Below are 25,728 nucleotides of genomic sequence, written 5' to 3'. Positions count from 1 at the left end.
CTCCACCAAAGATTTGAACAAATGCCAAAATTCTGAGCAAGTCACCCTCTTCCAGGAGTCTGTCCTGAGTAAATAATCAAAAAGCTGATCAAAGATTTACAAACATGGACATTCATTGAATTTTTTTAAAAGACAGGTCCTCAGCCTGCCAAGTAGCTAGGACTACAGGAGTGCACCACCACACCCAGCTAACTTTTCGTTTTTTCAGAGATGGGGTCTAGCTATGTCACCTAGGTTGGTCTCAAACTCCTGACCTCAAGCAATCCTTCCGTCTTGGCCTCCCAAACACTGGAATTACAGGCACGGGCCACCTGTAGTCCTTTTTTTATTTTGTAATCATTTTTTGTAATAACAAAAATCAGAAACAACTTAACTGTGCAACAGTGGGGATCCCTACATAGCACATGTCTATACGTTCATTAGAAATATTTTAAAGAAAATTTAAGGATATTGAAAGAAGGCCCATTGAATAATGCTATGTTTAAAAAAAAAAAAAAACCAGAATCTAAAATTGTATGTAAAATCTGACCAGGCACAGTGGCTCATGCCGGTGATCCCAGCACTTTGGCAGGCTGAGGAGGGAGGGTCACTTCAGCCCCTGGAGTTCAAGACTAGCCTGGACCTCACTGTGAAATCCCATCTCTACAAAAAATACAAAAATTAGCCGGGTGTGGCCCACATCTGTAATCCCAGCTACTCAGGAGGCTGAGATGGGAGGACCCCTTGGAGGTTGAAACAGCAGTGAACTGAGATCGCACCACCGCACTCCAGCCTGGGGGAAAGAGCAAGACCTTGTTTCAAAAAAATATAAATAAAAACAAAAATAATAAAATTGTAAGTAAAATTTGATTTCAGGTTTTTAAGATAGAGAGAGAGAGAGAGAGAGAGAGAGAGAGAGAGAGATAGAGTGAATATACATTTTACAGAGAAAAGTGAGATAGGAGAAGAGAAGCATGGGCCCCAGAACCAGGCTGTGTGGTTTGAGTAGCTTGACCCTGTAGTCTTGGGAAGGTTACTTTAATCACTCTTTACTTCACGTTTCTCATCAATTAAATTGGGATAATAATAATACCCTCCATGTAAGACTACCGTGGATATGAGTTAATATTTGTACACTGTGCGGAGTTACATCTGGCAAATACTAAGTGCTGTATACAGGCCAGTCATCTTTGTTACTATACATTCAAAAACTGCTTCAAAGAACCAAAATACTGCACTTTCCAGGTGGCAAAACTTTAAGTGATTTTTATTCTTGCTTTTACATTTTTTCTATTCTTTCTTATTTTTCAAATTGCTTATAATAAGCAAATAACACTTTTTTAATTTAAAAAATATATGATGCTTTTAAAGAAGTAAAGCACCATTCCAAATACATTTTATTCTTCACTCTCAACATCTAGGCATGAATGCTTTGGGGGGTTTTCTTTTATTTTTTTTTTTTTTTTTTTTTTTTGGCTGGGGGATGAGGGTGGTTTATTTTATTTTATTTTAGAGCAAGAGAGAGAGAGAGAGAACGTCGCTTAAGCCAGTCTGCATTGTCTAAGTCTCTGTTCTCAAGGAGTGCAATAAAAACCCTTGGGCCTGGGAAAAAAGAGTGGCTGCAAAATCTCTCTATTAAGAACATGAGCATTGGAACTGACAAGAAAGTGGCACTGTCACTTTGAGCAAGTTGCATATTTTTCTTAAGTCTCAGTTTTCTCATCTGCAAAATAAGGAAAAAAATTATTCCCACTTCATAAGGTAGCTAAAGCAACATACAAAATTGAATAAGGCCAGCGACATAGTAGGGACTCAGGAACTTTTAGCAATCATAGAGATCACCAAAACTCAGAAGGCAGCTGCTCAGGAGGCGCAGGTGTAATAGAGAGAACAGCTTTGGGGCCAGATAAACTTGGATTTGGACCAAGCCTCTTGTCCCTACTTGCAGTTCGGCATTCAAGATCAAAGAAGGGCCTTCTAAAGTGAACCCCAATTATCCTCTATTTCAACATCCTATTTATAGCCTTTTGGAGTGTTTACCATTTGCTTTTTATTGATTTATTTCTTTGTTTCACTATATTTTATCTGTCCTCACAATTAGATTGCAAACCCCGTAAGAGCAGGAACCAAGCCTATCACGGTCATTGTGCTATCCTCAGTGCCTAGCACAACACCTAGAACAAAGTAGTAATCAGTAATTGTGCGTGCGTGTGTGTGTGTGTGTGTGTGTAAAAGAGTCATGTCCAAATGAATGAATAAATCTGGGTCAGTTATTTTAGATGCCTTCTCCATTAAGAAAATTAAATGATAAATAGTGTCTGACACATAGTAGGTGCTCTTTCAATAATTTCTTCTTTCTGGGTATTCATCAGATTGGCTGTTATCAGACCCACACATTTTCTAAAATTACTTTGACTGTCTGAATAAATGCTGTCCGTGATGCATCTTAAAGACTATCCCCTGTGCCTATGAAATTGCTTGATAAAGGAAATTTTTTCCACAGAACACAGCAAAAAAAAAGCTTAGAAACTATAATTTTTGTAGTTCACACCCCATGCATGCCAGACATAAAAATCATTTTGAGGAGCTAATTAGTGACGTAAAAAATAAATTTAAAAAAATGAAAAATAAAAATGTAACACTGGGTTTTGGCAGCCAAAAGAAGAGGTACTTTTCAAACTAAAAGTGGTCATCATTCCAATTTGTATTGCCTTAATTCATTTCTTAAACAGAGGGGAAAAATTGGTGATTAAGATGTGTAATGGAAAATTTTCAGAGCAAAGTGAGGAGGTGACTGGAGACCATATGTTGCCCAAGAACAGAGCCTTCAGCAAACATTGAAGAAGAACAAATGTGCTGATTTGCATGCTGTCGGCGATTATGTCCTGATGAAAGAATACATCCCATTACTACTAATGGGCATTATATACACATGCTATTAAAACAACATATAACCTTTCCTGAGACCAAGAGCAAAGGAGACACCAACAAAAAGAAGAGCAATGTAAGTTGCTGAATAAGAATTTTTCACAGATATTCACATTAGAAAAGACCCTATTTCTAATATTAGCAAAGCAAGGACTCTCCTGGCATCCTATGTTAAAGATCAGCCCCCACTGTCAGACATGCAGAATCCATGTGCCTGTAGCATGTGCCTATAGCAATGAACGAATCTACAAAATTAAGACATGATGGACCTTGTTATTTATCTTGATGCATGAAGTTCAACCCAAATGATAAAACTTAACAGTTAAATCATGCAATACATATAAGCTTAGCACTCACTATAGTATGCAGTAAACAATACTGGCACAAACTACTAGGCAAAGTTAAATACAATTCACCGGAGAGTAACTTGGGTAAAGTTTTCAGTGTTAAGAGTGAAAACGTGGCCACAGGCTTCCATCAGCCAGTGATATAAACCCAAGCAGTCCTGGCCCATCAATTCCTCCTAAACCAGTACTCAAGGTCCTTTGTGCTCAGAAGTTCAGAAGTCAAGCCCAAAGTGGTCAGGTTAAGGTTCTCAGGAAGGCTACCCTTACTTCTTTCTCAGACAAGACCTAGGGTGGACTAGAGAACAACTTCAGTGACACGAGTCAAAATGAAGTTGGAGTCAATGTCAGAGGAAGGCTTCCCAGGTTTTCCACAGATGTTCTCATACACCTGAACTGGGAAAGTATATAAACCAGTTGAGATGACAGCAGGTGTCAATAGCTATTTATCCTCAGCCCTGGAGAAGGACACTTCCTGCCTCAGCACTGCCCCGGTGACCTGAGACTCATTGATGTGATTGTAAGGAATTGTGACCTAGGGAAAGACCTGCTTGAAGACAGAGATCATATTGTAGCTCTCTTTGAGTTCCCCATGGTGCCCAACACTTTGCTTTGTGTACATTACATACTCAATACAGGAGTGGTGGGATTATAAAGGTAACTTTACAATTACCTATCCTTTCCTTTTATCAGTCACTGTTCCTTTTCCTACAAGTTCCCTGTACCCTCAAAAAGGCCACTTCTGGGGTCTACCAAAGCTGACGAGCCAATCAGAGCCAAGTTCAATCACATTTCCACTACTTGATAACAGCAAACACTTCTCCCATGCCAAATATGTGCCAGACACTATTCTAAATACTTTTATATACTAACTCCTTTAATCCTCACAATAACCTAGAGATAGATACTATTATCATTCCTGCATACAGGAATAAAGACACTAGGTACAAAGACAGATTTGTCCAAAGTCACAAAGCTAGCACTCTGGACCTGGGTTCAAACCTCATTTCTGACACTTATTAGTTGTATGACTTTACTAACCTTGCCTGCTTCTATGCCTTCATTCAACAAATATATAATGAATGCAGACTCTGGGTTAGAAATCATTCTGAGCATAGGAGATAAAGTGATAAATGGGACAAAGATACCCCTTCTCCATGGTTGGAGACCATTCAAAGCCACAGATAACATACTACAAACAAAATCATTTTATGTAAGAACAATAAAAATAAAGGTGATATGATAGAGCAGTGAGGGAAAGCCCTTTGTTAAGGTGGTCAAAAAAGTTCTCTCTGGAGTCATAGCAAATAACCTGAAAATCAAACGATAAGCCAGCCAACCTACTGGTCAAAGGCCAAGATTTCACAATAAGAAGATACTTGGTTGCTAGTGCCATTTTTAGGGAGAATGCTCGCAGGTGAGGGTTAATAAGTGATGCAAAGGTCTTCAGACTTACTGTCCCTTTCCACAAGTCTGCTGACATACCTCTTCCCCAGATCTTGTCCTCCAGCCTCTAATCTTCCTGCTCCCAGGCCCCTGTCCGACCAATCCAAGCATCTCCTGCTGATAATGTGTCTCTGTGTGTTTTGTATTTTTTTTTTTTAATGAGACATCTCTTTTTTCTTGCTCTGTGGCCCAAGCTGGAGTGCAGTGGCGCGATCTTGGCTCACTGCAAGCTCCAACTCCTGGGTTCACGCCATTCCCCTGCCTTGGCCTCCCGAGTAGCTGGGACTACAGGCGCCCACCACCATGCTTGGCTAATTTTTTTTTTTTTATTTTTAGTAGAGATGGGGTTTCACTGTGTTAACCAGGATGGTCTCGACCTCCTGACCTCGTGATCTGCCCGCCTCGGCCTCCCAAAGTGCTGGGATTACAGGCGTGAGCCACCATGCCCAGCCCGTGTCTGCGTGTATTCTTACCTTGGGCCACTTCTTTTCTTACACAAAGTGGAGGAGCAAGTGTAACCCATGAAGCTCTGCCCACTGAGATGATCTCACCTAATTGTTCCCTTTCACAGGGTAGGACTGTAGAGCCTCAGCAGCCCATTCTAGGCTTCCACTCACATACTAAGCCAACCAATCTAGTCTTTTCTCCTCCACAGTTTCCTCCTCTGTCAGCTGTTTATAAGGAACCCTTCATGTGGCTATAAGTGTGTGCTGAGAAAGAGGGCTTAGAGCCAAAGTGAAGGATGGAATAAGGGTCTGGACACCCCTTGTGCAGCTTACTTGTGCCTTCTGGCCCTCTTCATGGCCAATGCCAGGTGATGATGATAATGATGATGGTGGTGGTGACCATGAGGGGACTAGCCATTCTTAGTAGATCTGAGAGAATCTAGATCATAGTAAGGAACTCTGGCCACAAAGCTGTTTGATGGTACAAAGTCAGACAGCCTATCCACCCAGGGAATAATAGCATGCCAAGAGCTACTTTTTGAAAGCTATGTAGTTCTCTACTGCAGATAGTATGACCTTACCCTAGAATCCTAGAAGTCTACATTGTCATCTTCCTGTTGGGCTTGCCATAAACTCCACATAGAGTCCTTTCCACCATACAGACTTACAGTACCATAAGACCTACCAGGTCTAATGGTCCAAGTGGCAGGGCTGGTTGCACTACAGACTGGATCTGCTATAGAGCTCTTTCCTGGTCTTGATGCTACTCAGAACTGGCAGTATTTCATGTCATATATAAATGGATTGAGGCAGTATTGCCAAAGGTTAAATATTCTGCCCCAGAGCTCCCCCACAAAATAAGCCTAACTAAAATCTGTCCTTATTTCTTAGTGGTAGAGGAAAGTGGTTACACCATTTTTCCTTTTCTTTGGAGGGGATGTCTCAGCATAACATAGACAACATGAACTCTAAAACTTTCATCAGTGTCACCAACTTTCATCTATGTACTCCTAGTGTTTAACTTCCACCCTCTGGAGCACATATATCTTACCAAAACCTCCAGTTAATTGCTGTCTCTTGCTTATCTGATCCAATGAATATGATGTCATCAATGTAAAGGACCAGGGTGATGCTCTGTGCAATGTCCCTATGATCTAGGTCCCTTCAGACTATATGACGACAATAAAAAAATGAAAAACAACAAATCTCTAGGGAAAGAATGCCCATTCCACATAAATGAGAATGCTTCTGATCCTTCTTATGATAGAGATGGGAAAAATGCACTCATCAGCTCAATAGTCACACACTGGTCTACATATCTGAAACTATGTTAACCTACTCTAGCAAAGATACAACATCGAGCATAGCAACCACAATTGGGATCACTACTTGTCTGAAGCTACAGTGGTCTACTGTCAGCTACCAGAATCTACCAGTTTTTTGGTGGGAGTCAGACTGGTGAATTTAAAAATGCTATGATGGAGATTATCAAACCTACATCCACCTAGCCATAAAGATGAGTGTGCCCAGCAGCATTCCATCATCAAATGGCAGTGGTACTTATGTGATCAGGGCCCCAGCAGGCCTGAACACACAAATGAGTTACGTGAAGAAGTGGCCCAAATGCCCATGGTCCCCACTGTTGCTACAGCTACACTGCCTTCTGTCTCTTAGCCTGCACTGAGATGGTCACATGAGGAGTTTTCTATAGTCAGCTGACAGAGAAAGAGAAGACTCAAGCCAGATTTACAGATGGTTTTGCATGAAATGCAGGCACCATTCAAAAGTATACAGCTGTACCACTGCAGTTCCTCTCTGGAACGTACCTGAACACAGTGGTGAAAGGAAATGCTCTCCGTAGACAGAACTGTAGGCAGTGCATCTGGTTGTGCACTTTGCTTAGAAGGAGAAATGGCCAAAGACGTGATTCTATACCAATCCATGGGCTGTAGCCAGTGTTTTGGCTGGATGGTCGGGGAACTGGAAGAACCATGACTGCAAAATTGGTGACAAAGAAATATGGAGAAACGGTATGTGGATAAATGACTCTGAATGATCAGAAAAGTGAAGATATTTGTGTTCCATGTTAATGTTCAACAAAAGTGGATAAAATACCAGTCAGCGTCTCTTGTCATCACCCAATAGGCTCATGAATAAGGTGGTCACAGTAGGAAGGATGCACTTTATGCCTGGGCTCAGAAACAGGAACTTCCGCTCAGCAAAGCTAACTTGCCCGTGGCCACCACCGAGTACCTAATCTGCCAACAGCAAAGACCAACAGCGAGTCCCTGATATGGCACCATTCCCCAGGGTGATCAGCCAGCTACCTGGTAGCAGGTTGATTACACTGACTTGCTTCTATTATGAAGGGGGCAATGTTTTGTTCTTATTAGAATAGATATTTACTTTGAATATGGATTTGCCTTCCCTGAATGCAACGCTTCTGCCAAAACTATCCATAGGCTTACAGAATTCCTTATATGCCATCATGATATTCCACACAACATTGCTTCTGATCAAGGGATCAAGGAACTAACTTCACTGCAAAAGGAGTGTGGCAATGGCCCTATGTTCATGGAATTCACTGCTTTTATCATGTTTTCCACCATCCAGAAGTAGTTGGCTTGATAGATTCTCAGAATAAATGCACATTATATGGTTCTGTGTCTCCCATATCCAGGATTAATGGGTCCAGGAATGAAATGATGAAGGTGGGGGGGCACCACTCATCACTACCCTAGGGACCCACTAACAAAATTGTTGCTTCCTATTCCCATAACTTTATGTCCTGCTGGTTCAGAGGTCTTAGTCGCTGACCTTCACTGGCCCAGAGGTCAGAGGAATGCCTCTACCAGGAGACACAATAATGATTCCATTAAACTAGAAGTTAAGATTGCCACCTGGCCACTTGGGGTTCCCTGTGCCTCTGAATCAACAGGGAAAGAAGGGAGTTATACTGTTGGCAGGGATGATTGATCCCAATTACCAAGGGTAAATTGGGATATTATTCCACAATGCAGTTGAGGAAGAGTTTGTCTAAAATGCAGGATTTCCCTTAGGGCATCTCTTAGTATTATCATGTCCTGTGATTAATTAAGGTCAATGGAAAACTACAGCAACCCAATCCAGGCAGGACTACTAATGGTCCAGACCCTTCAGGAATGAAAGTTTGCGTAACTCTTCCCTAAGTATCCCAGGTAAAGAACCACAACCAGCAGAGATGCTTGTTGAAGGCAAAGAGAATAAAGAATGGATGGTAGAAGAAGGCAGTTAGAAATAGCAGCTATGACCATATACAGGACCAGTAACAGAGGCAATGACTGTAATTGTCATGAAGATTTCCTCTTTATTCATTATGAGGAATTTATTTTTATTCATACACATTTATGTGTATATATACATATATTAAGCAAGTATCCTTGCTTTCTTTCCTCTTATTATGTTATCATGTAACATAAGTTATATTGACTTTTTGTCAGTATATAAGTATTGTTAATCTTACATCACAGTATTTAGGTTATGGAATATCAGTAGAACAGTAAACACTATTCAAGGACTTTACCTCCTCCTGTAGGGAAGGGATAAGTAGGTTTTCAGTTGTACACAGAGTTAGTTTTATCACATTAAACAGAATTATGACCTTGTTATTGTCTCTGTGGAGAGATGAAGTACTGTTTAAGGCAAAGTATATGGGTGCCAAGTTGATAAAGGGTGAATTTGTGATGGTTAATTTTTATGTGTCAACTTAACTGAGCTAAGAGATACCCAGATAGATGGTGAAATATTATTTCTGGGTATGTCTATGAGAGTGTTTCTGGAAGAGATTAGTATTTGAATTGGCAGAATGAGCAAAGAAGATCCCCCTCTTCGAGTAGACATCATCCAATACACTGAGGGCCTCGACAGAACAAAATGCAGAGAAAGAGCAAATTTGCTCTCTGCTTAAGCTGAGACATCCATCTTCTGCTCTCAGACATCAGCCCTCCTAGCGCCCAGGCCTGTGGACTCAGGCTGGGACTGATACCATTGGCTCCATTGGTTCTGTTTCTCTGGAGCACCCTGACTAATACAATTGGAGATGAAATAAATGCACTCACCAGATCAATGACTGGTCTATGTATCCAAGGCCACATCAGTGCTCACTTCACTAGCATATTCCTTATTGCTTTGGTAAGAATGTTCTTCTGACCCGTCTATGGAAAATGGTCAATTAATCATTTTTCTAGCCTTATCTTGTATAAATATTCTAGCAGAGCTTCTTCTATGAGCCTTCTGATGGCTTCACCATCTACCTGGGCAGTTCTGCCAGTTCTACTTCATTTGGTGTGGGTCATTGCATTCTCCGAGTTTCCAAGAGCCATTCTAGCACTGTCTCCCAGGGTCTTTGCCAGTGTGTTAAAATTGTGTGTCCAGGGAAAAATGCTCTCATATTGGGTAAATTCTCCATTATCCAACTTTATATTCTGTCCCTTGGTTCAACACCTTCAGAAACCGGAATAGCTTGGGTAGCTATTCTATAAAATAGACTCTGAGATGGTGATATACATACAAAATGTTTATTGGTGTGTGCTCTCAGGAACAATTCCTATAAGAAGGTAAGGTTAAGTAGGATTGAGCATAGGAAAAAGTTTAACTGTTGTGCTTGCAACAGAAACTTCAGCTGACCCCATGGGGAGGACTGGAGCCAGAATGGCTCTTCAGAGCCACTTTTGAACCCCTTTGCAGACAGTTCCTAAATGGAGACTGCCCCTAGACAAAGGGCACACCATGAACAAGGCAATTCCCTTCCACCAAGGCAATTGCTGAAGAACAGCCTCCCCTCCCAGCCGCTGGAGGCATGAAGAGGGAATCAGCATTAGAGAGCCCATTAGACACAAACGCTTATAATAAAATGAAAATCTTCCAAAGCCTAAGTTAGCAACTTCACCTTTAAGAGAAAAGCAGATACTAAGAATTCCAAAGGGCAAAGGCCCCAAATTATAAGTTATGAGGGTAAAATATTGGAAAGAAATGTAAATACTTCATGTGTCTCTATAAAATAATGAACTTTCCTTTAAAATGGTTAATTGCTCAAAGAACAGGGTTTCTGTGGCTTCCACAGTACTGCAGCTTTCACAGACAATGCAAGCAGACATGTGCTATTTTGGGCCCTGTTGGACCAAGAACAAAAGCAGAGTTCACAATATGGCTCAAAGCGGGTTGTTTATATGTTATCACATGCCCAGTCATTCCTGGCTTTATGTTTTCCTACATACTTTGTGACTATCCTTATGAAACAGAAGACTTTATGAAAGTAGATCCCAGCATGGCAAAATGAAAAATCCTTGGCATCAGAGAAAGGAGACCTGGGTTTATTCCCCACCTGTCTAACTAGCAGTGTAACCTCAGATAGGTCACTTCCCCTCTTTTGACCTCAATTTGTCTCCAAGATTGGGTCAGATATTGAAAATACATGGCTAGCACATACTTCTTACCGTTCTTACTCAAGGCAGACATTGCTAATGCATGAAGGTACTCTTTTATGCTGAACCTAGATATGAAACTTAGAATCCTCTCAACAAAGTGCTCCAGGAAATCACTACTGACTAATCCATGTTGACAACACCATGAAACCCACAGATCACCATGATCTGGAATGAAAGTTCCCTTCTCGCATCCACAGGTTACAATGAGCAGAGCCATGCATGAAGACTCACAAGCCAGGGTAGCTCCAGCAACTCTTGTGTATACACACCCTAGGATCCCATGTCAGCAGAAAGACCATGGAGACACTCAGCAGCTGAGGCGTAAGTTCTAGACCATATTTCCACTTTCTCCAATGCCCTTCATCCTCTCTCTCTGCCTCTTGGTAGGCTATGGCCAGGGAGTTCATCCATAGCTTAGGTTCCAGCCCCATCCATCCCTAACTCAACCCACTAGGGAACCTCTAGATTGAGGTAACCCTAGGGCATGTCAAACAATCACACAGAGTCAGACTATCACCCAAAAAGACGATCTTAGGATGTGTCATCACATTAGTGCAAATTAGCTCTGATTTTTCTGTGTCATTAATAGTAAATTTGCTGTACGGAAAGAAAATCTTTTACTTCCACAAGCATCACAAAGACCCACCAACCCCACCTTCCTACCCTCACAATTTCATGAGCACCACTTTCCTCCTCTCCAAACAAACAAACACAAGTAAGAATCTAACTGATCTATTGTGAGCGAAATAATAGTCCTCTTGCCTAGACCATTTGAGCTCCCATCATCCCCAAAGCTTTATTTCCCCTTCTAACCCTCCTCCCCTCATACCACCTCTCTCCTCTGGCTTTAAGTAGCTCATTCTGCATAATGAGGGTTTTTGCAAGGCAAACGCTATGGTTCCTAAAAAGAATCTAGTGTCCTCATTAGGGTCAACCTTTTAAGGCCCTTCAACTATTTGGAAAATGTTAACTCAGTCCTTGTTCCTTGATTCATTAGTAATGCTGCCATCATTCAGTAAGTCCAACCGCTTGTCAAAAATAGTAACTGAATTCCCTATATTGCCAATTCAAAGTTTGATCACCCAAAGCCCAAATACAAAAATACATTAAGCTCCACTGTGTTCCAATTTCATTTGGAGACTATTTGCTGATAGTTGCCGGTTCCCAGGACCCTAAGTCCTAAAATGAAGCCAGAGTTAACATCTCATTAGGTAAAAAGTACGACAGGATATGAACTTTCAGGGATGGGGAGAGCTCAAAAATCATGGAGTCTAACCTCCTTGTTTTACAAATAGGGAAACTAGGCTCAGGAAGGCTAAGTTACTTACTCTGGGTCACACAGAAAATTAGTGACATGGCAGAAATTAGAACCCTTTCCTTATGGGCACCCCCATACACATATACACACATGCCCATCATCTTTTGTTATTCCAGATAGTTATGAGGCACCATCTTTTGGGGTATCTACGGGACAAATGGAGCCAAATTTCTAACGCTACCTCTCCTCTGGTATGGTCAGGCTTTGTGTCCCCATCTTGAATTGTAACCCCCATAATCCCCATGTGTCAAGGAAGAGACCAGGTGGAGGTGACTGGATCACAGGGGAGGTTCTCCCATGCTGTTCTCCTGATAATGGTGATCTCAGGAGATCTGATAGTTTGATAAGGGGCTCTTCCCCCTTCGCTTGGAGCTTCTCCTTCCTGCTGCCTCATGAAGAAGGTGCCTTGCTTCCCCTTCCCCTTCTGCCACAATTGTGAGGTCTCCCAAGCCATGCTGAACTGTGAGTCAATTAAACCTCTTTCCTTTATAAATTACCCAGACTCTGGCAGTTCTTTATAGTAGTATGAAAACAGACTAATACAGTAAATATCTGGCAAATATGTTACTGCCCTACACAACAGCCATTCCAATTCCACCTTATTTTCCCTTACCCTAAAAGAACTAAGAGAATTTAGATGGGAAAAAAAAAAACACCTTTTTTTTAAGTATCGATTTTTGTCAAGGCCATAGCAATATAGACCTCATCAGAAAGAGCTATAAGCTACCAAATTAATGTAGCTCAGGATACCTATCTATTGAAAGATTTTTCCAGCCCAAAATACTTTCATTTGCTGGCTGTGGTATCTAAAACTCCACAGCAAACTTAATTCTTTCAGCTTAAAGAAGAGTTGCACAGAATTCTCTTAGGTGATTATTCATTCCGTATCGTTCAAGCTCCTAGTATGTTTTAGGCACTGTTATAAGCATAAGGAACAGGCATAGAGAAAAGGAAGGCACAATTCCCTTTATCAAGGAATGTAACTTTTGTGGGGAAAACCTGACAACATGCAAGTAAAATCTATTATTGCATCTCAGATGGGGTCAAGAGCCATGGAGAAAAGTCCAGCAGGGAATGTGCTAGGAAGGGCTATGAGTTAGTGGGTGACCACGATCCCACTGACAACATGACAATTTAACACAGACCCAGAGGAGGTGACAGAGCAGGTCACATGGACATATGGAGTAAACATGTTCTAGGCTGAAGGAACAGTAACTGCAAAGACTTCAAGTCCAAACAGCAGAGTAAGCAAAAGAGGAAGTGGCAGGAAATGAGATGAGAAAGTTGAATCAGGATGTGTGAGGAGCAATTATATAGGGCCTTAAAAACCATTGTGAGCTAGCTATGAACCATCCAGGGCCCATAAGAGGCAGGTGACAGGATTTGACTTACATATTGAAGGATCAGCCCACACAATGAGAGATTACTTCACATCCACTAGGATGGTTAGAACAAAAACAGGCATATAATAGCAAGTGTCGGCAAGGATGTGGAAAAATTTGAACCGTCATGCATTGCTGGTGAGAATGTAAAATGATGTAGTCCCTTTAGAAAACAATTCCTCAAAAAGTTAGACAGTTCCTCAAAAAGTTAGACAATCATTACCACATGACTTAGCAATTTCACTTCTAGGTATATACCCAAGAAAAATGAAAACATATGCCTATGCAAAAACTTGTACACAAATGTTCATAGCAGCATTATTCATAATACCCAATACATGGAAACAACCCAAATGTTCATCAGCTGATAAATGGATAAATAAAATGTAATCTATCTATACTATAGAATATTTTTAGACACTTTAAGGAAATAGTGATACATGCTAGAACAAGGATAAACATTGAAAACATTATGCTAAGTGAAAGAAGCCAGTCACAAAGGATATACATATATATGTATATATATATGTATATAAATATACATATATATACAAATTATTATAATTGTATATTATACAAATATAATGTATATAAATATAAATTATATATATGTAAATATATATATATATTTTTTTTTTGAGACAGTCTTGTTCTTGTGGCTTATGTTAGAGTGCAGTGGTGCAATCTTGGCTCACTCTGCCTCCCGAGTTCAAGCGATTCTCCTGCCTCAGCCTCCCCAGTAGCTGGGATTATAGGTGTGCACCACCACACCCAGGTAATTTTTTATATTTTTGGTAGAGACGAGGTTTCACCACGTTGGCCAGGCTGGTCTCAAACTCCTGACTTCAAGTGATCTGCCTGCCTCAGCCTCCCAAAGTGCTTGGATTACAGGCATGAGCCACCAGGCCTGGCTTCACAAGGGATAAATATTGTAAGATTTCATTCACATAAAATGTCCAAAATAAAGCACATTGATAGAAACAGAAAGTAGATTAGCAGTTGCCTAGGACTAAGGGGGCAGGGAAGGTTAGGAAGAAATAAGACGCGACTGAAAATGGTAATGGAGTTTCTTTTTAGAAGTGATGAAAGTGCTCTAAAATTTATTTGTGGTGACAATTGCACAAATCTGTAAATAGATTAAAAATCAGGCCGGTCATGGTGGCTCATGCCTGTAATCCTAGCACTTTGGGAGGCTGAGGCTGGCGGATCACCTGAGGTCAGTAGTTTGAGACTAGTCTGACCAACATGGAGAAACCCTATCTCTACTAAAAATACACAATTAGGTGGGCGTGGTGGCGTACGCCTGTAATCCCAGCTACTTGGGAGGCTGAGGTAGGAGAATCACTTGAACCTGGGAGGCAGAGGTTGTGGTGAGCCAAGGTCACGCCATTGCATTCCAACCTGGGCACCAAGAGTGAAACTCCATCTCAAAAAAAAAAAAAGAGAGAATTGAACATTACATGGTGAATTATATGGTAGGTTAATGATAACCCAATAAAGTGTTATTTTTAAAAATCAGTCTATCATTTGGGCTACTTTGGTGAAACTATGGAGTGTCAAGGGCAGAAGCATGAAAACCAACTAGGAGGCTGTTGCAAAAAACAAGTGTGAGGTGATGGTGGCTTGGACCAAAAAGTGAGTGGTGAAGGTGGAAAGAGTCACTGAGTTTTGTGTTCCTTTTGAAGGATGAGTCAACATCTTTCTTTTCTCAGAACTTGAACATAAAAATATGAGTTAGAGGTAAATGCCAGGTTTGAGGTCTGAGCAATTGAAAGGGAAAGTTCCCATGTACTGTGAAAAGGACATTGCTGCATTCAGCGGCCCACACTTGTAATCCCAGTACCTTGGGAGGCTGAGGTGGGAAAACTGATTGAGCCTAGGAGTGCAAGACCAGCCTGGGCAACACAGAGAGATCCAGCCTCTGCAAAACATAGAATAATTAGCCAGGCATAGTGGCATGTGCCTGTAGTCCTAGCTACTTAGGAGGCTAAGGTGGGAAGATCACCGAACCCAGAAGTTTGAAGTTGCAGTGAGCTATAATCAAGCCACTGCACGCAGCCTGAGTGACACAGCAAGATACGGTCTCTAAAAGAATGCATATAAAATACAAAAAGGACATTGCTGGAAGAAAAAATTTACTGGTGGGACAGGAGACCTGGAGTTTCATTTTGGCTATGTGAAACTGAAGACCCTATTCGCCATCTAAATGGAGCGGTCAAGTGGGCACCTCAATCTGGCATTCAAGGGAGAGATGAAAACTGAAAGATAAACATATGTATGATCAGCATGTAGGTACTTTGAACCCTGAGGAAGACACCACACTCACCTACCAAGTGGGAATAGATATAAAAGATAAGAATTCCAGGGACTGAGTCTTGGAACATGGTAACATTTAGGTGTTTGGGAAATGAAGAAAAACCAGTAAAGGAGATGCAAGCGGAGTGGCTATTAAAATGGGAGGGAAATGGGTAAATATAGAGTCGTAGCACCAAAGGAAAAACAAATATTTCAATGATGAGGAAGGAATCATTTGTGTCAAGTGCTTCTAATAAGTCAAGTGAGATGAGGACTGAGAATACTCCAATGGACTTAGCAGTTTGGAGATCCTTGTGTGACCTTCACAGTATCAGTTTTAGTGGAGTGTTGGGAGCAGAAGACTGATTCAAGTGACTTCAAGAGAGAATGAAAGGAGATTGGAGAAAAACATAAAGATAATTTGTTCAACTCGTTTTCTTGTAAGAAGATCTGAGAAATAGAGTGGCAGCTGGAAAAGGTGTGTGTCAGGAGAGGTTCTTTTTCTTTGAGATGTGAAAAATCACAGCATGTTCGTATGCTAATGGGAAATATCTAGGAAACAAATAAACAGGCAGATTAATGATGCCAGAAAGAAAGAAACAGCCCAAGAACCAAATCTTGAATAGGGAGAAGAGCTGAGGTCTGGTGGCCAGTAGGAGGGGCTGGCCTTAGACAGGCATGTGGAAAGCCCGTCATAGTCGCAAGAGGCCAGTGAGCCCAACAGCACAGATTCAGGTAGGTGTGGAAATTGGAACATGTAGACATCTTTTGATTACTTCTGTGTGAAGTGGGAAGCAAGATCATTAGCTGAGAGTGGAGAGCAGAAGAGGAGGGAAAGGGATACTAGAATTTCGAGGAGAGGGAAGTAAAATTGTCCATAGTAAAGGAAGGGAAAGACTAGACCAGGCAGTTCTGGCAGCCCTAGTGGTTATTAATTTAGGTGTGATGTTTAGCCTGTGTGTTTTCTCCCACCACATTGAACTGCACAGGAACAAGCAGACAGTGGAATTTAATCCAGGTTGGGGTCTTCCAGAGGAATATAATGAAGAGAGAGAGGGTGAACTAGTTGATGGAATGCAATAAAGTGATGATAATGATGGTCCAAGGAGTCTAGACTGGGTAGAGAGTAAACCAAGAACCTCCTCCTGCTTGAGAAGAGGGACAGTGGAAAGATGATAGGAAAGTGTGGGTCTCAGTGGGGAAGAGATATGGAGGGCTTGAGGAGGGAGGCGCACATTACACCATTATCAACTATTACCACCTCTGCCTGAATTCGTTTACAGGCATTTGTTATACTGAATTAAATATTTTTTTAGAGACAGGCTCTCATCATGTTTTCCAGGCTGGTCTCAAACCCCTGGGCTCAAGTGATCCTCCTGCTAAATATTTTTTTAGAGACAGGCTCTCATCATGTTTTCCAGGCTGGTCTCAAACCCCTGGGCTCAAGTGATCCTCCTGCCTCAGCCTCCCAAGTGGCTGGGACTATAGATGCATGCCACTGCAAAAACTGGATTCAATTTTAATGGATTAATACTGCCAACAAAGTGACATTGTATGCTAGTTTCCTGGCACTGCCATAGCTGGGTGGCTTACACAACAGAAATTTATTGTTTGAGTTCTGGAGGCTAAAAGTCTGGAATGAAAATGTTGACAGGGTTGATTCCTTCTGACCATTTTAAGAGAGAATCTGTTCCAGGCCTCCCTCTTAGCTTCTGGTAGCCTCAGACATCCTTGACTTGTGGATGCCATGCTCCCCATGTCTTCACAGTCTTCCCTCTACGCGTGTTTGTCTCTGTGTCCAAATTTCTCCTTTCTATAAGGACAGCAGTCATGATATGTTAGGGCCCACCCTAATAACTTCATTTTAACTTGGTTAACTCTGTGAAGGCTCTATATCCAAATAAGATCACATTCTGAGGTGCTGGGAGCTTAGATCTTCAACATGTCTGTTTTGAGGCACACAGTTCAACCCATAACACAGAGTATCATAAGTTATAAATGCTGAGAAAACACACAGGAAAATTGTGCTAGCAGGATACCTTAAGTTGAGAGTGACCAAATTTGAACCTAAAAAAATGCCTTCAGTTGAGAAAGGTGACGTTCATTGGAAGAGTCTCTAAGTCATTCATTACCCTTCACCTCTACTTGAGGGCAATTAGTAGGTAGGGGTGCAAGACTGAGAAGTGAGAGGAAGCTAGTAAAGTTACCTGCATAGTGGTCCAGACAGGAGCCCTGGGGAAACGCCACCTAAGGGCCTTCAGCCAGGCTCTCCCACCAGGAACCAAAAAACTTCTCCACCAGGGCCTGAAACACCATATACTTGGCACTGTATCTATGAAGGAAGCTGGTAATACCAATAGGATGATCCTGTTGGTCATGAAACAATAGGACTGGAATTCTCCCAGCTTTAGGAAACACGATGGTAACCACTGGACCATGGCAAACTATGCAAGCCTTCAACACAAGACACTTCTCTCTCAGACCTGAAGCACCTGGCAAACCAAATGCATTCTACAAAGTGAGCAATAGATCCCCAGTGACTTTTTTGAAAGTGTATGGGAAGTGGATGCCCCATGCCTGGAGCCTCAGTTGGGAAGCTTTTTGCATTTTGCCAGAAGATTTATCAAAATAAGGGTCTGTGAAAAGTTGGGTAAGCTGACTTCTAGAAGAATGATTATCAAACTCTGACCAGTGAGACCCGTTGATTGGCTGCCATTTGACCTAATGGAAACTGATCCTGGTTTAATTCATGGGCATGAGGACTAGCAGCAAGTAGGTAATTAGGTCACTAAATTTCAGTCTTCATAAATTCAAGTTAGCACATTACTAGTTTATTGAGCACACAAATTCATTGCTTCTGCTAACAATTCTGATTCCTACACAATGCTTGGCAACATTGCCAGTTCCAACACAAGCTCACAAACAAACAGCTGAAATTTTCAAGTCACAGGATGAATCCTTTGCTGTCAGCATATTATCAGTGTTATCTTGGGTTCGTTGGTTGTGGTTTTTAAATTGCTGCTGTCCTTGTTTTTCAATTACACATTACTGTGGTTTAGTTACATCATTATTAATTTAGTTTGTTGTCATTGTTTGGGGAACCCTGCTGTGTAAACGGTGCATACTGGCACCAACAGTATTTTAAACTAAACTTTAAGACATGTATATGTTGAGGTTTAAATATGCATCATCCAGACCATTATTCCAAAGCAAATTTTGTATACATTTATAATATAAACCTATTGTGTAAACATACATGCTATATATTTATATTCCCCCAAGTTTGTTTGTACAATGACATTTTATTGGTGATAAATCTGTGTTCTTTATATAATTTCCAACATGTTATCAAGCTAGTGTAATAAAATTATTCGATTATTTTTACAGGTATAGGGCATTGTTTTATGTGTATATGACTCTAGTCTTTTCTTATAAAATAAATAGTAGGTTGCCAGCAATAGATCAGCTACATTTTCTTCTTTTGTTCCCCAGATTATGAAAGGCTACACCTTACTTTTCTAGGTTTGTTCCCTGCAGCGATTGGTACCTGAGGGATCTGAGAATCAGAATCTTTGGCACTTGTGTTAGATGACGGCTTAACAAAAGTTGTTGGGATAGGGATGTAATAAAGTGAAGCAGTTAAGAGCAAGGGCCAGGTCAAATCCTGAACACATGTGCAGGTGATGTAACTACAAAAACCTTTTCAGCTTCTTTGAGTCTCAGCATCCTCATCTAGACATTAAAGAAAGGTATCTATCTCACAAGGTTGCTACCATATTAAATGAGACAGAACATCTAAAATTCTCAGCACAGGGAGATATACATTGCTTTGGCCCATTCTTCATTGGCTAAGGCAAATCATAGCGCTGCTTGTGAGTTTAACAAGGTGGAAATATATAACTGTCCTGCAGAAAAGGTACCATAAGAAAAATTGAATATTTGGTGAGCAGTAATACTATCAACATTGCTATTACTAACTTGAAGATAAAATGAGGCAGGTAACTTATCAAATGGTTCATCCTAGGTTTATTCATGAATGGAAAGGTTTATGTTTGAGGTTGCTGACTGAAGGTATAATCTTTAGCCCCATTTTATTTAGTGTAGTGGCTGACCTACCTTAACTAGTAGAGTCAAAAAACCCGTGCCAATGTAATCTAAGCTAAATTTAAGAATAATCTCTAAGTAGATCCTACATTCAAGGTAACTATGAATGTAGGATCATGTTTGTCTTATATACAAATCCCAGTAAGACACAGCTCCAGCTACCATTGCACAAGTCCTCAAAGCAGTGAGTCCAGGTTTTCCTCATTGCTATGACTTCATTTTCAGCCAGATTCTCCCCATGCCAAAGCTGCTCCAACATCTTAACAAAGACAACGTGCTCCGCAGCACCCATCCCACGCAGCTCATCCCAGCCGCCTTTCTTTCTAACCTTGCTTCCTGAAGCACCAGGTCTTGCTGAACCACAGTGGTTTCTAAGGAATAAGTAACTAAATGATTCTTGGGGGAGACATTTTTAAAGTCCATACAATTTCCTGAGAGCTAAATTGACATCGTAGAATAACGTCCACTCTCAAGGGCTTTGTTTTTACATTCACCAGGGACCTACACTGAACCAGACTAGGAGCTAGACACTGAGAAGAGAATGCATACTTTTCAGTAATTCACAGTGGGAAAGACAGCGACCAGTAACTAAGTGGGAGGATGTGTGAATGGAAAAGCTGTAGGAGGCCACATTGAGCCAGGGAATGGACCCATGTCTAGTGCAAATCAAAACTTGAGTTTAAATCACTTATCAAATGGAGAAACCCGCCCACCCGTGATGACTCATTTTCCCCAAAGGCCACTCAGGTGAAGTCTCGCATTTAAAGAGTGATAACTCAGAGCTCTGACATTTTGCAGATTTGGCTGAATAATGAGAATGAATAGATCAAATTCCTAAGAATTCACAACTAGTCTTGGCAAACCAAGTAAGTGTCACTTGGACACTCTAAGTCTAGTCTAGATTACAAGTCTAGTCTAGTCTTGACCCTAACTTCAGGAAGCCAAGATAGTGTTGTCCCCCTTGAAAGTATAAAATTGAGGCCCAGTGAGATAAAACATAAAGTATAAAATTGAGACCCAGTTAGATAAAACATAAAGAATAAACTGAGAACCAGTCAAAGGATGTGAGCAGACACTTTTCAGAAGAAGACATATATGTGGCTAACAATCATATGGAAAAAAAGCTCAACATCACTGATCATTAGAGAAATGCAAATCAAAACCACAATCAGATACCATCTCACACCAGTCAGGGTGGCCATTACTAAAAAGTCAAAAAATAGCAGATGCTGGCAAGGTTGCAGAGAAAAAGGAACACTTGTATATTGTATACTGTTGTTAGGAGTGTAAATTAGTTCAACCACTGTGAAAGACAGTATGGCAATTCTCCAAAGACCTAAACACAGAAATACCATTCCACCCAGCAGTTGCATTACTGGGTATATTCCCAAAGGAACACATGCATGCATATGTTCATTGCAACACTACTCATAATAGCAAAGACATGGAATCAACCTAAAGGACCATCAGTGGTAGACTGGATAAAGAAATCTGGTACATTTACACCATGGAATACTACGCAGCCACAAAAAGGAACGAGATCATGACATTTGCAGGAAAACAAATGGAGCTGTAGGCCATTATCTTTAGTAAACTAATGCAGGAACTGAAAAAACAAATACCGCCTGTTCTCACTTATAAGTGGGAGCTAAATGGTGAGAACACGTGGACACAGAGGGAAACAATACACACAGGGGCCTATCAGAGGGTGAAGGGTGGGAGGAGGGAGAGGATCAGGAAAAATAATGAATGGGTACTAGGCTTAATACCCTGGAGATGAAATAATCTGTACAGCAAAGCCCCATGACATGAGTTTACCTGTATAACAAACCTGTACATATACCCCTGAACTTCAAAGCTGAATTAAAAATAAATAAATTAGATAGATAGGTAGATAGATAGATAGATAGATAGATAGATAGATAGATAGATAGATAGATAGATGGATAGATAGATGGATAGATAGATTACCCCCAAAAAACGAGGCCCAGTGAGATAAAACACACGTAGGTGATGAGTGAAGCTCTGGCCTCCTGTCTCCATGTATGAACTTCCCCAAACTTCAGCCATTCCCATGCTACCTTCAGAAATCATGCCATAGCTATGTGCCACCTGCTGTATTGTTTATTTAATCATTTTAATATTGAATAACTTTTTAAACTGAACTTAAACTTAACCTTCTCCTAAGCAATAACAGCTGTGAACTCACAGGTTTGATGTGCTAATTATTTTCCTGTAACACATTAAAATAACTATTAAAATATTTTTAAATATGTTCATATACCCCTAAGATCACTTATGTCCCACCACTGATGCCCATATTGAGCTCAAGATGGTAAATTCTGCCACCTGCTGCCTCCACAGAGTGTGGCTCACCTGCGTTATTATAAGGATGTTAATTCCTTTATCATTTCTCCCATTCTTCCTTTTTCCGTAACCCATACTCAAACCAGTGTCTAATTTTTACTCAGAGCTGCTTCAGGAAATAATTTAACAGCTCTGCTTTCTCTGTATTTCTTTTTTGGATGTTTACTTCATCTGTGTTTACCTGCCACAACTATGACAGGAGATTCCCCACATTATTAGTCCCTTGTCACAAAACTGATACCAGGAATTCATTTCTCCAGCCTCTCTTTCAGCTAGGGCATAGCATTTAATCCAGATTCTGTTCATCTGATGATCCCACATGAGATTTTGAATTCAATTGTTGGTTACAAAAAGAAGAGCCACCTGGAGTTCATCTGTAGAAGGCAGTAGATATATTCAGCCTATTTCGTCATCAAGTTCACAATCCAGTGTGCTCCAAATGGGTGTTTTTAGACAACTGCAATATGGTGAGATAAATACTCTAATTAGAGCACATACAAAGCACCCCATGCAGAGGTTTACAGGGAAAGTATCAGGGTAGTCATGCTTGAGTTGATTCATGAAGAAAAGAGATTCCCAAGCAGATAAGAAAGTAGGTAGCTCAATAACGATTAATTATTATTGTAATCATTCTTGCCAGATTAGAGTCAGACAGACCTGGATTCAACTCACAGACCCATTAGGAAGGTCAGTTTGCTCACCTATAATCTTGCTCCATTGGAGCTATTTCTCTTCCCACCTCTATTTTTTATTGGAATGGCCTCTCCACTTCCATTCTAGAAAAATCTAAGATTAGACTTTGGATTGCATTCTCAGAAAAATTATAAAATCTGGTTATTTAAATTTTCCTTGAAACACTGCCTCTTCTGTGAAGCTACTATTTATCCCAAAGATACAATCTTCCCTCCTTCAAACTTCTATTTAAGCTGATCTTGACCTCTCTTGTACACACTCATACCCTTGCCACTTCATAATGCCTGGCTCATAGATGGTACCTGCTTGCTGAACTAAATTAAACTGCCCCCATTCTCTCCTCTGTTGCTCAGTCTTAATGCCTGCTCTTCTATTTTTTTAAATTCTTGCTATCTGCCTAGATAGGATTATGACCACTATAAGACTCTGACTTAAAAAAAAAAAAGAAAAAAAAAAAACACTTGTCTAACTCTCCAGGCAATTAAACTACTATTACGCCTCTGATCTTGAGATTCTAGCTATGCCTTCACCATTGGCAAGTCCCTTTCCAAACTTTCCTTCCTCCCTTTACAAGATATGTATTTTCTGAGCCCCTTTATCTAACTATATGTGGTCACAGGCACTTGGCATACATCAATGAATAGGAGAGACCTCGTCCCTAGTCCTTGATCTCAAAGGGCTTACCTTCCAATCTAGGAGACAGTCAATAAACAAATAATAACACACACAAAAAATGACAACTAAAATGATGCTACAAAGGAAAAATACAGTGTTGTCCTAGGCCCAGATTGTTTCTTGTCTTGCCTCACCTAACCTCTCCTCCTGCCTTTTCATCCTCTACATCCTTACCCCAATTTCTGTATGTCCAGATTCTTATCCCATAAGGTCTATTTCCAATATCACCTTATCATGAAGTTAAGAAAAGTTAGAGAAAGTGTGTGCAGTGGTAAGCCTACAGATAGACTTTTACATACATCTTCTCACCCTTGCTATAAGCTCCTGAGGGCACGGCCTCAAATACTTCATGATAATGGTTACAATGCCACCTAACACAAAGCCAGGAAAGGAAGTAATCGGTAACTCTTCATGAAATGAACAAAGAATCCTCTTCCTTGTCCTGACAGACTGCACTTGAAGAGCTCTGGCTACGTAAGGTGATGCGTCATCCACACTCCTTGTAGGAAATCCTGTTGTTTCTGTCTTCCTTCAGGCATATAGCTTTACCCCAAAGGAAAGGACGCACTCACCAGGCAGCAAAGACAAGAACTTAGAACATTCTTCATCATGATCCCCGTGGTAACTAAGGCTGTGCACAAAGGAATCAGCCAAGAGAGTATCTTAATCCAGAAAGGCTGAGTGTTTTTTCTCATATTGATAATTCTGTTATTGTGGCCATAATAAATGGTTACCTGGATCATAAGCTGCTAAACGATTTTCTAAATTTCTAAACCCATCATTCTGTCATGCATTTACCATGAATGTAAAGTATGATTTACCAACAGAACATCTGAGGTTGTTGATGGGAGCCTTGGATCAGGTCAACACTTACTACTGTTGGTAAATAAGCAGAAACTTACAGAACATTAGACTGGAAGGTACACACACTTACTCCTCTGTTCTCACAAAGCTTGCTACTTTCCACCATATATTTGGTTTTTATCTTAGGTGCCATACATAAACAATGCCATGTGCACTGCTGTGAGGAGTGGTGAATATGCACGCTTCTGTTTGTTTGGAGAATGTAAGAGCTGTGGGGTTTTAATTACCCTGAGCTGGTAGAGATCAATTAGAAAAACAAACATATTAGTAAACTACCAAGAGCTCTTTTGCTGCCAGAAGATTATAACTTGAAATCATAGCATTCTAGAGCTTTAGAGCTGAAAGAAATGGCAGAGATTAGGAAGGCCAAGCCCTTCATTTTGCACATAGGAAAGCTGAACCCCAAAAGGCAAAATAGCTTGCAGAGTGGTTAAGAGCTTGTGTTCTGCTATCAGACAGACTTTGCTCAAATTTCAGGTACACAATGTACCAAACTACCTTGGCAAGTCACTCAACTTTTTTTGACCTCAGGGTCCTCATCCGAAGAACAGGGACAATGACAGACTTGTAAAGGATAAGTGAGATAATGGATATAATAAGGTGCTTAGCACAGTACCTGACCTAGTAAACAATCAATAGGGCTAATTTTTATCATTATTATTATTATCATCATTGCAGTCTAAAGTCACATGGATTATTAGTGACATTACTTTTGCTTAAACAAATACTCCCTTACGCATATCTGGGTTTATTTTAATACAAAACAAAAAATACATCTTGTCCCAATAATCTTATGGTCCAAATTAGTTTCCAAATCAAGTTTTACATTAATTCTACATTTTCAAGTGCTTATTGAATCTTCTAGTAATCACATATTCAACCTTGTCACAGCTCTAGAAACGTAGTTCACTTAGCATAAATATATTCTCGTCCTAAATGTGTAGTCACTCAAGAACTATTAGTGACTTACCAAGATGTTTTACTTGGAAGAGTGCAGAATCTCTTAGGATATTTGACTAGAATTTTTTTGCCCTTTCCAAAGGCCCCAAATTAACAAAACACAGTACTTTTTGTGGCTTGATCTACATTGATAATTTATAATCCATGACTCAGAAAAAGACTACTTCAGAGCATGACATGCAAATGCAGAATTCACAGCTGTTTGTTTAAAATCAAGGCCCTTTTTCCTTGACTGCATTTACTATAATTAGAAGATTGGACATTCTCACAAGGGGTTGCAAACACACCATTGGCGATGTCACATGTGAGAGGCCAGAGAAAAGATTAATACTTTTCTGCTGAGTGGCTAGAAGCTGTTGGTCTCCAACACAGCTTGCTGTCTAAATAAAATGAGGTTCCAGAGAAGGGAAATATCAGGAATTTGAATGATGAATAATACTAAAGAAAAGAGAAGGCTCTACT

This window comes from Colobus angolensis, unplaced genomic scaffold (assembly GCF_000951035.1).
Source record: "Colobus angolensis palliatus isolate OR3802 unplaced genomic scaffold, Cang.pa_1.0 Scaffold226, whole genome shotgun sequence".
NCBI classification, from domain to species: Eukaryota; Metazoa; Chordata; class Mammalia; order Primates; family Cercopithecidae; genus Colobus; species Colobus angolensis.
The sequence above is the reverse complement of the archived record's forward strand: the minus strand, read 5'-3'. Positions refer to the sequence as shown.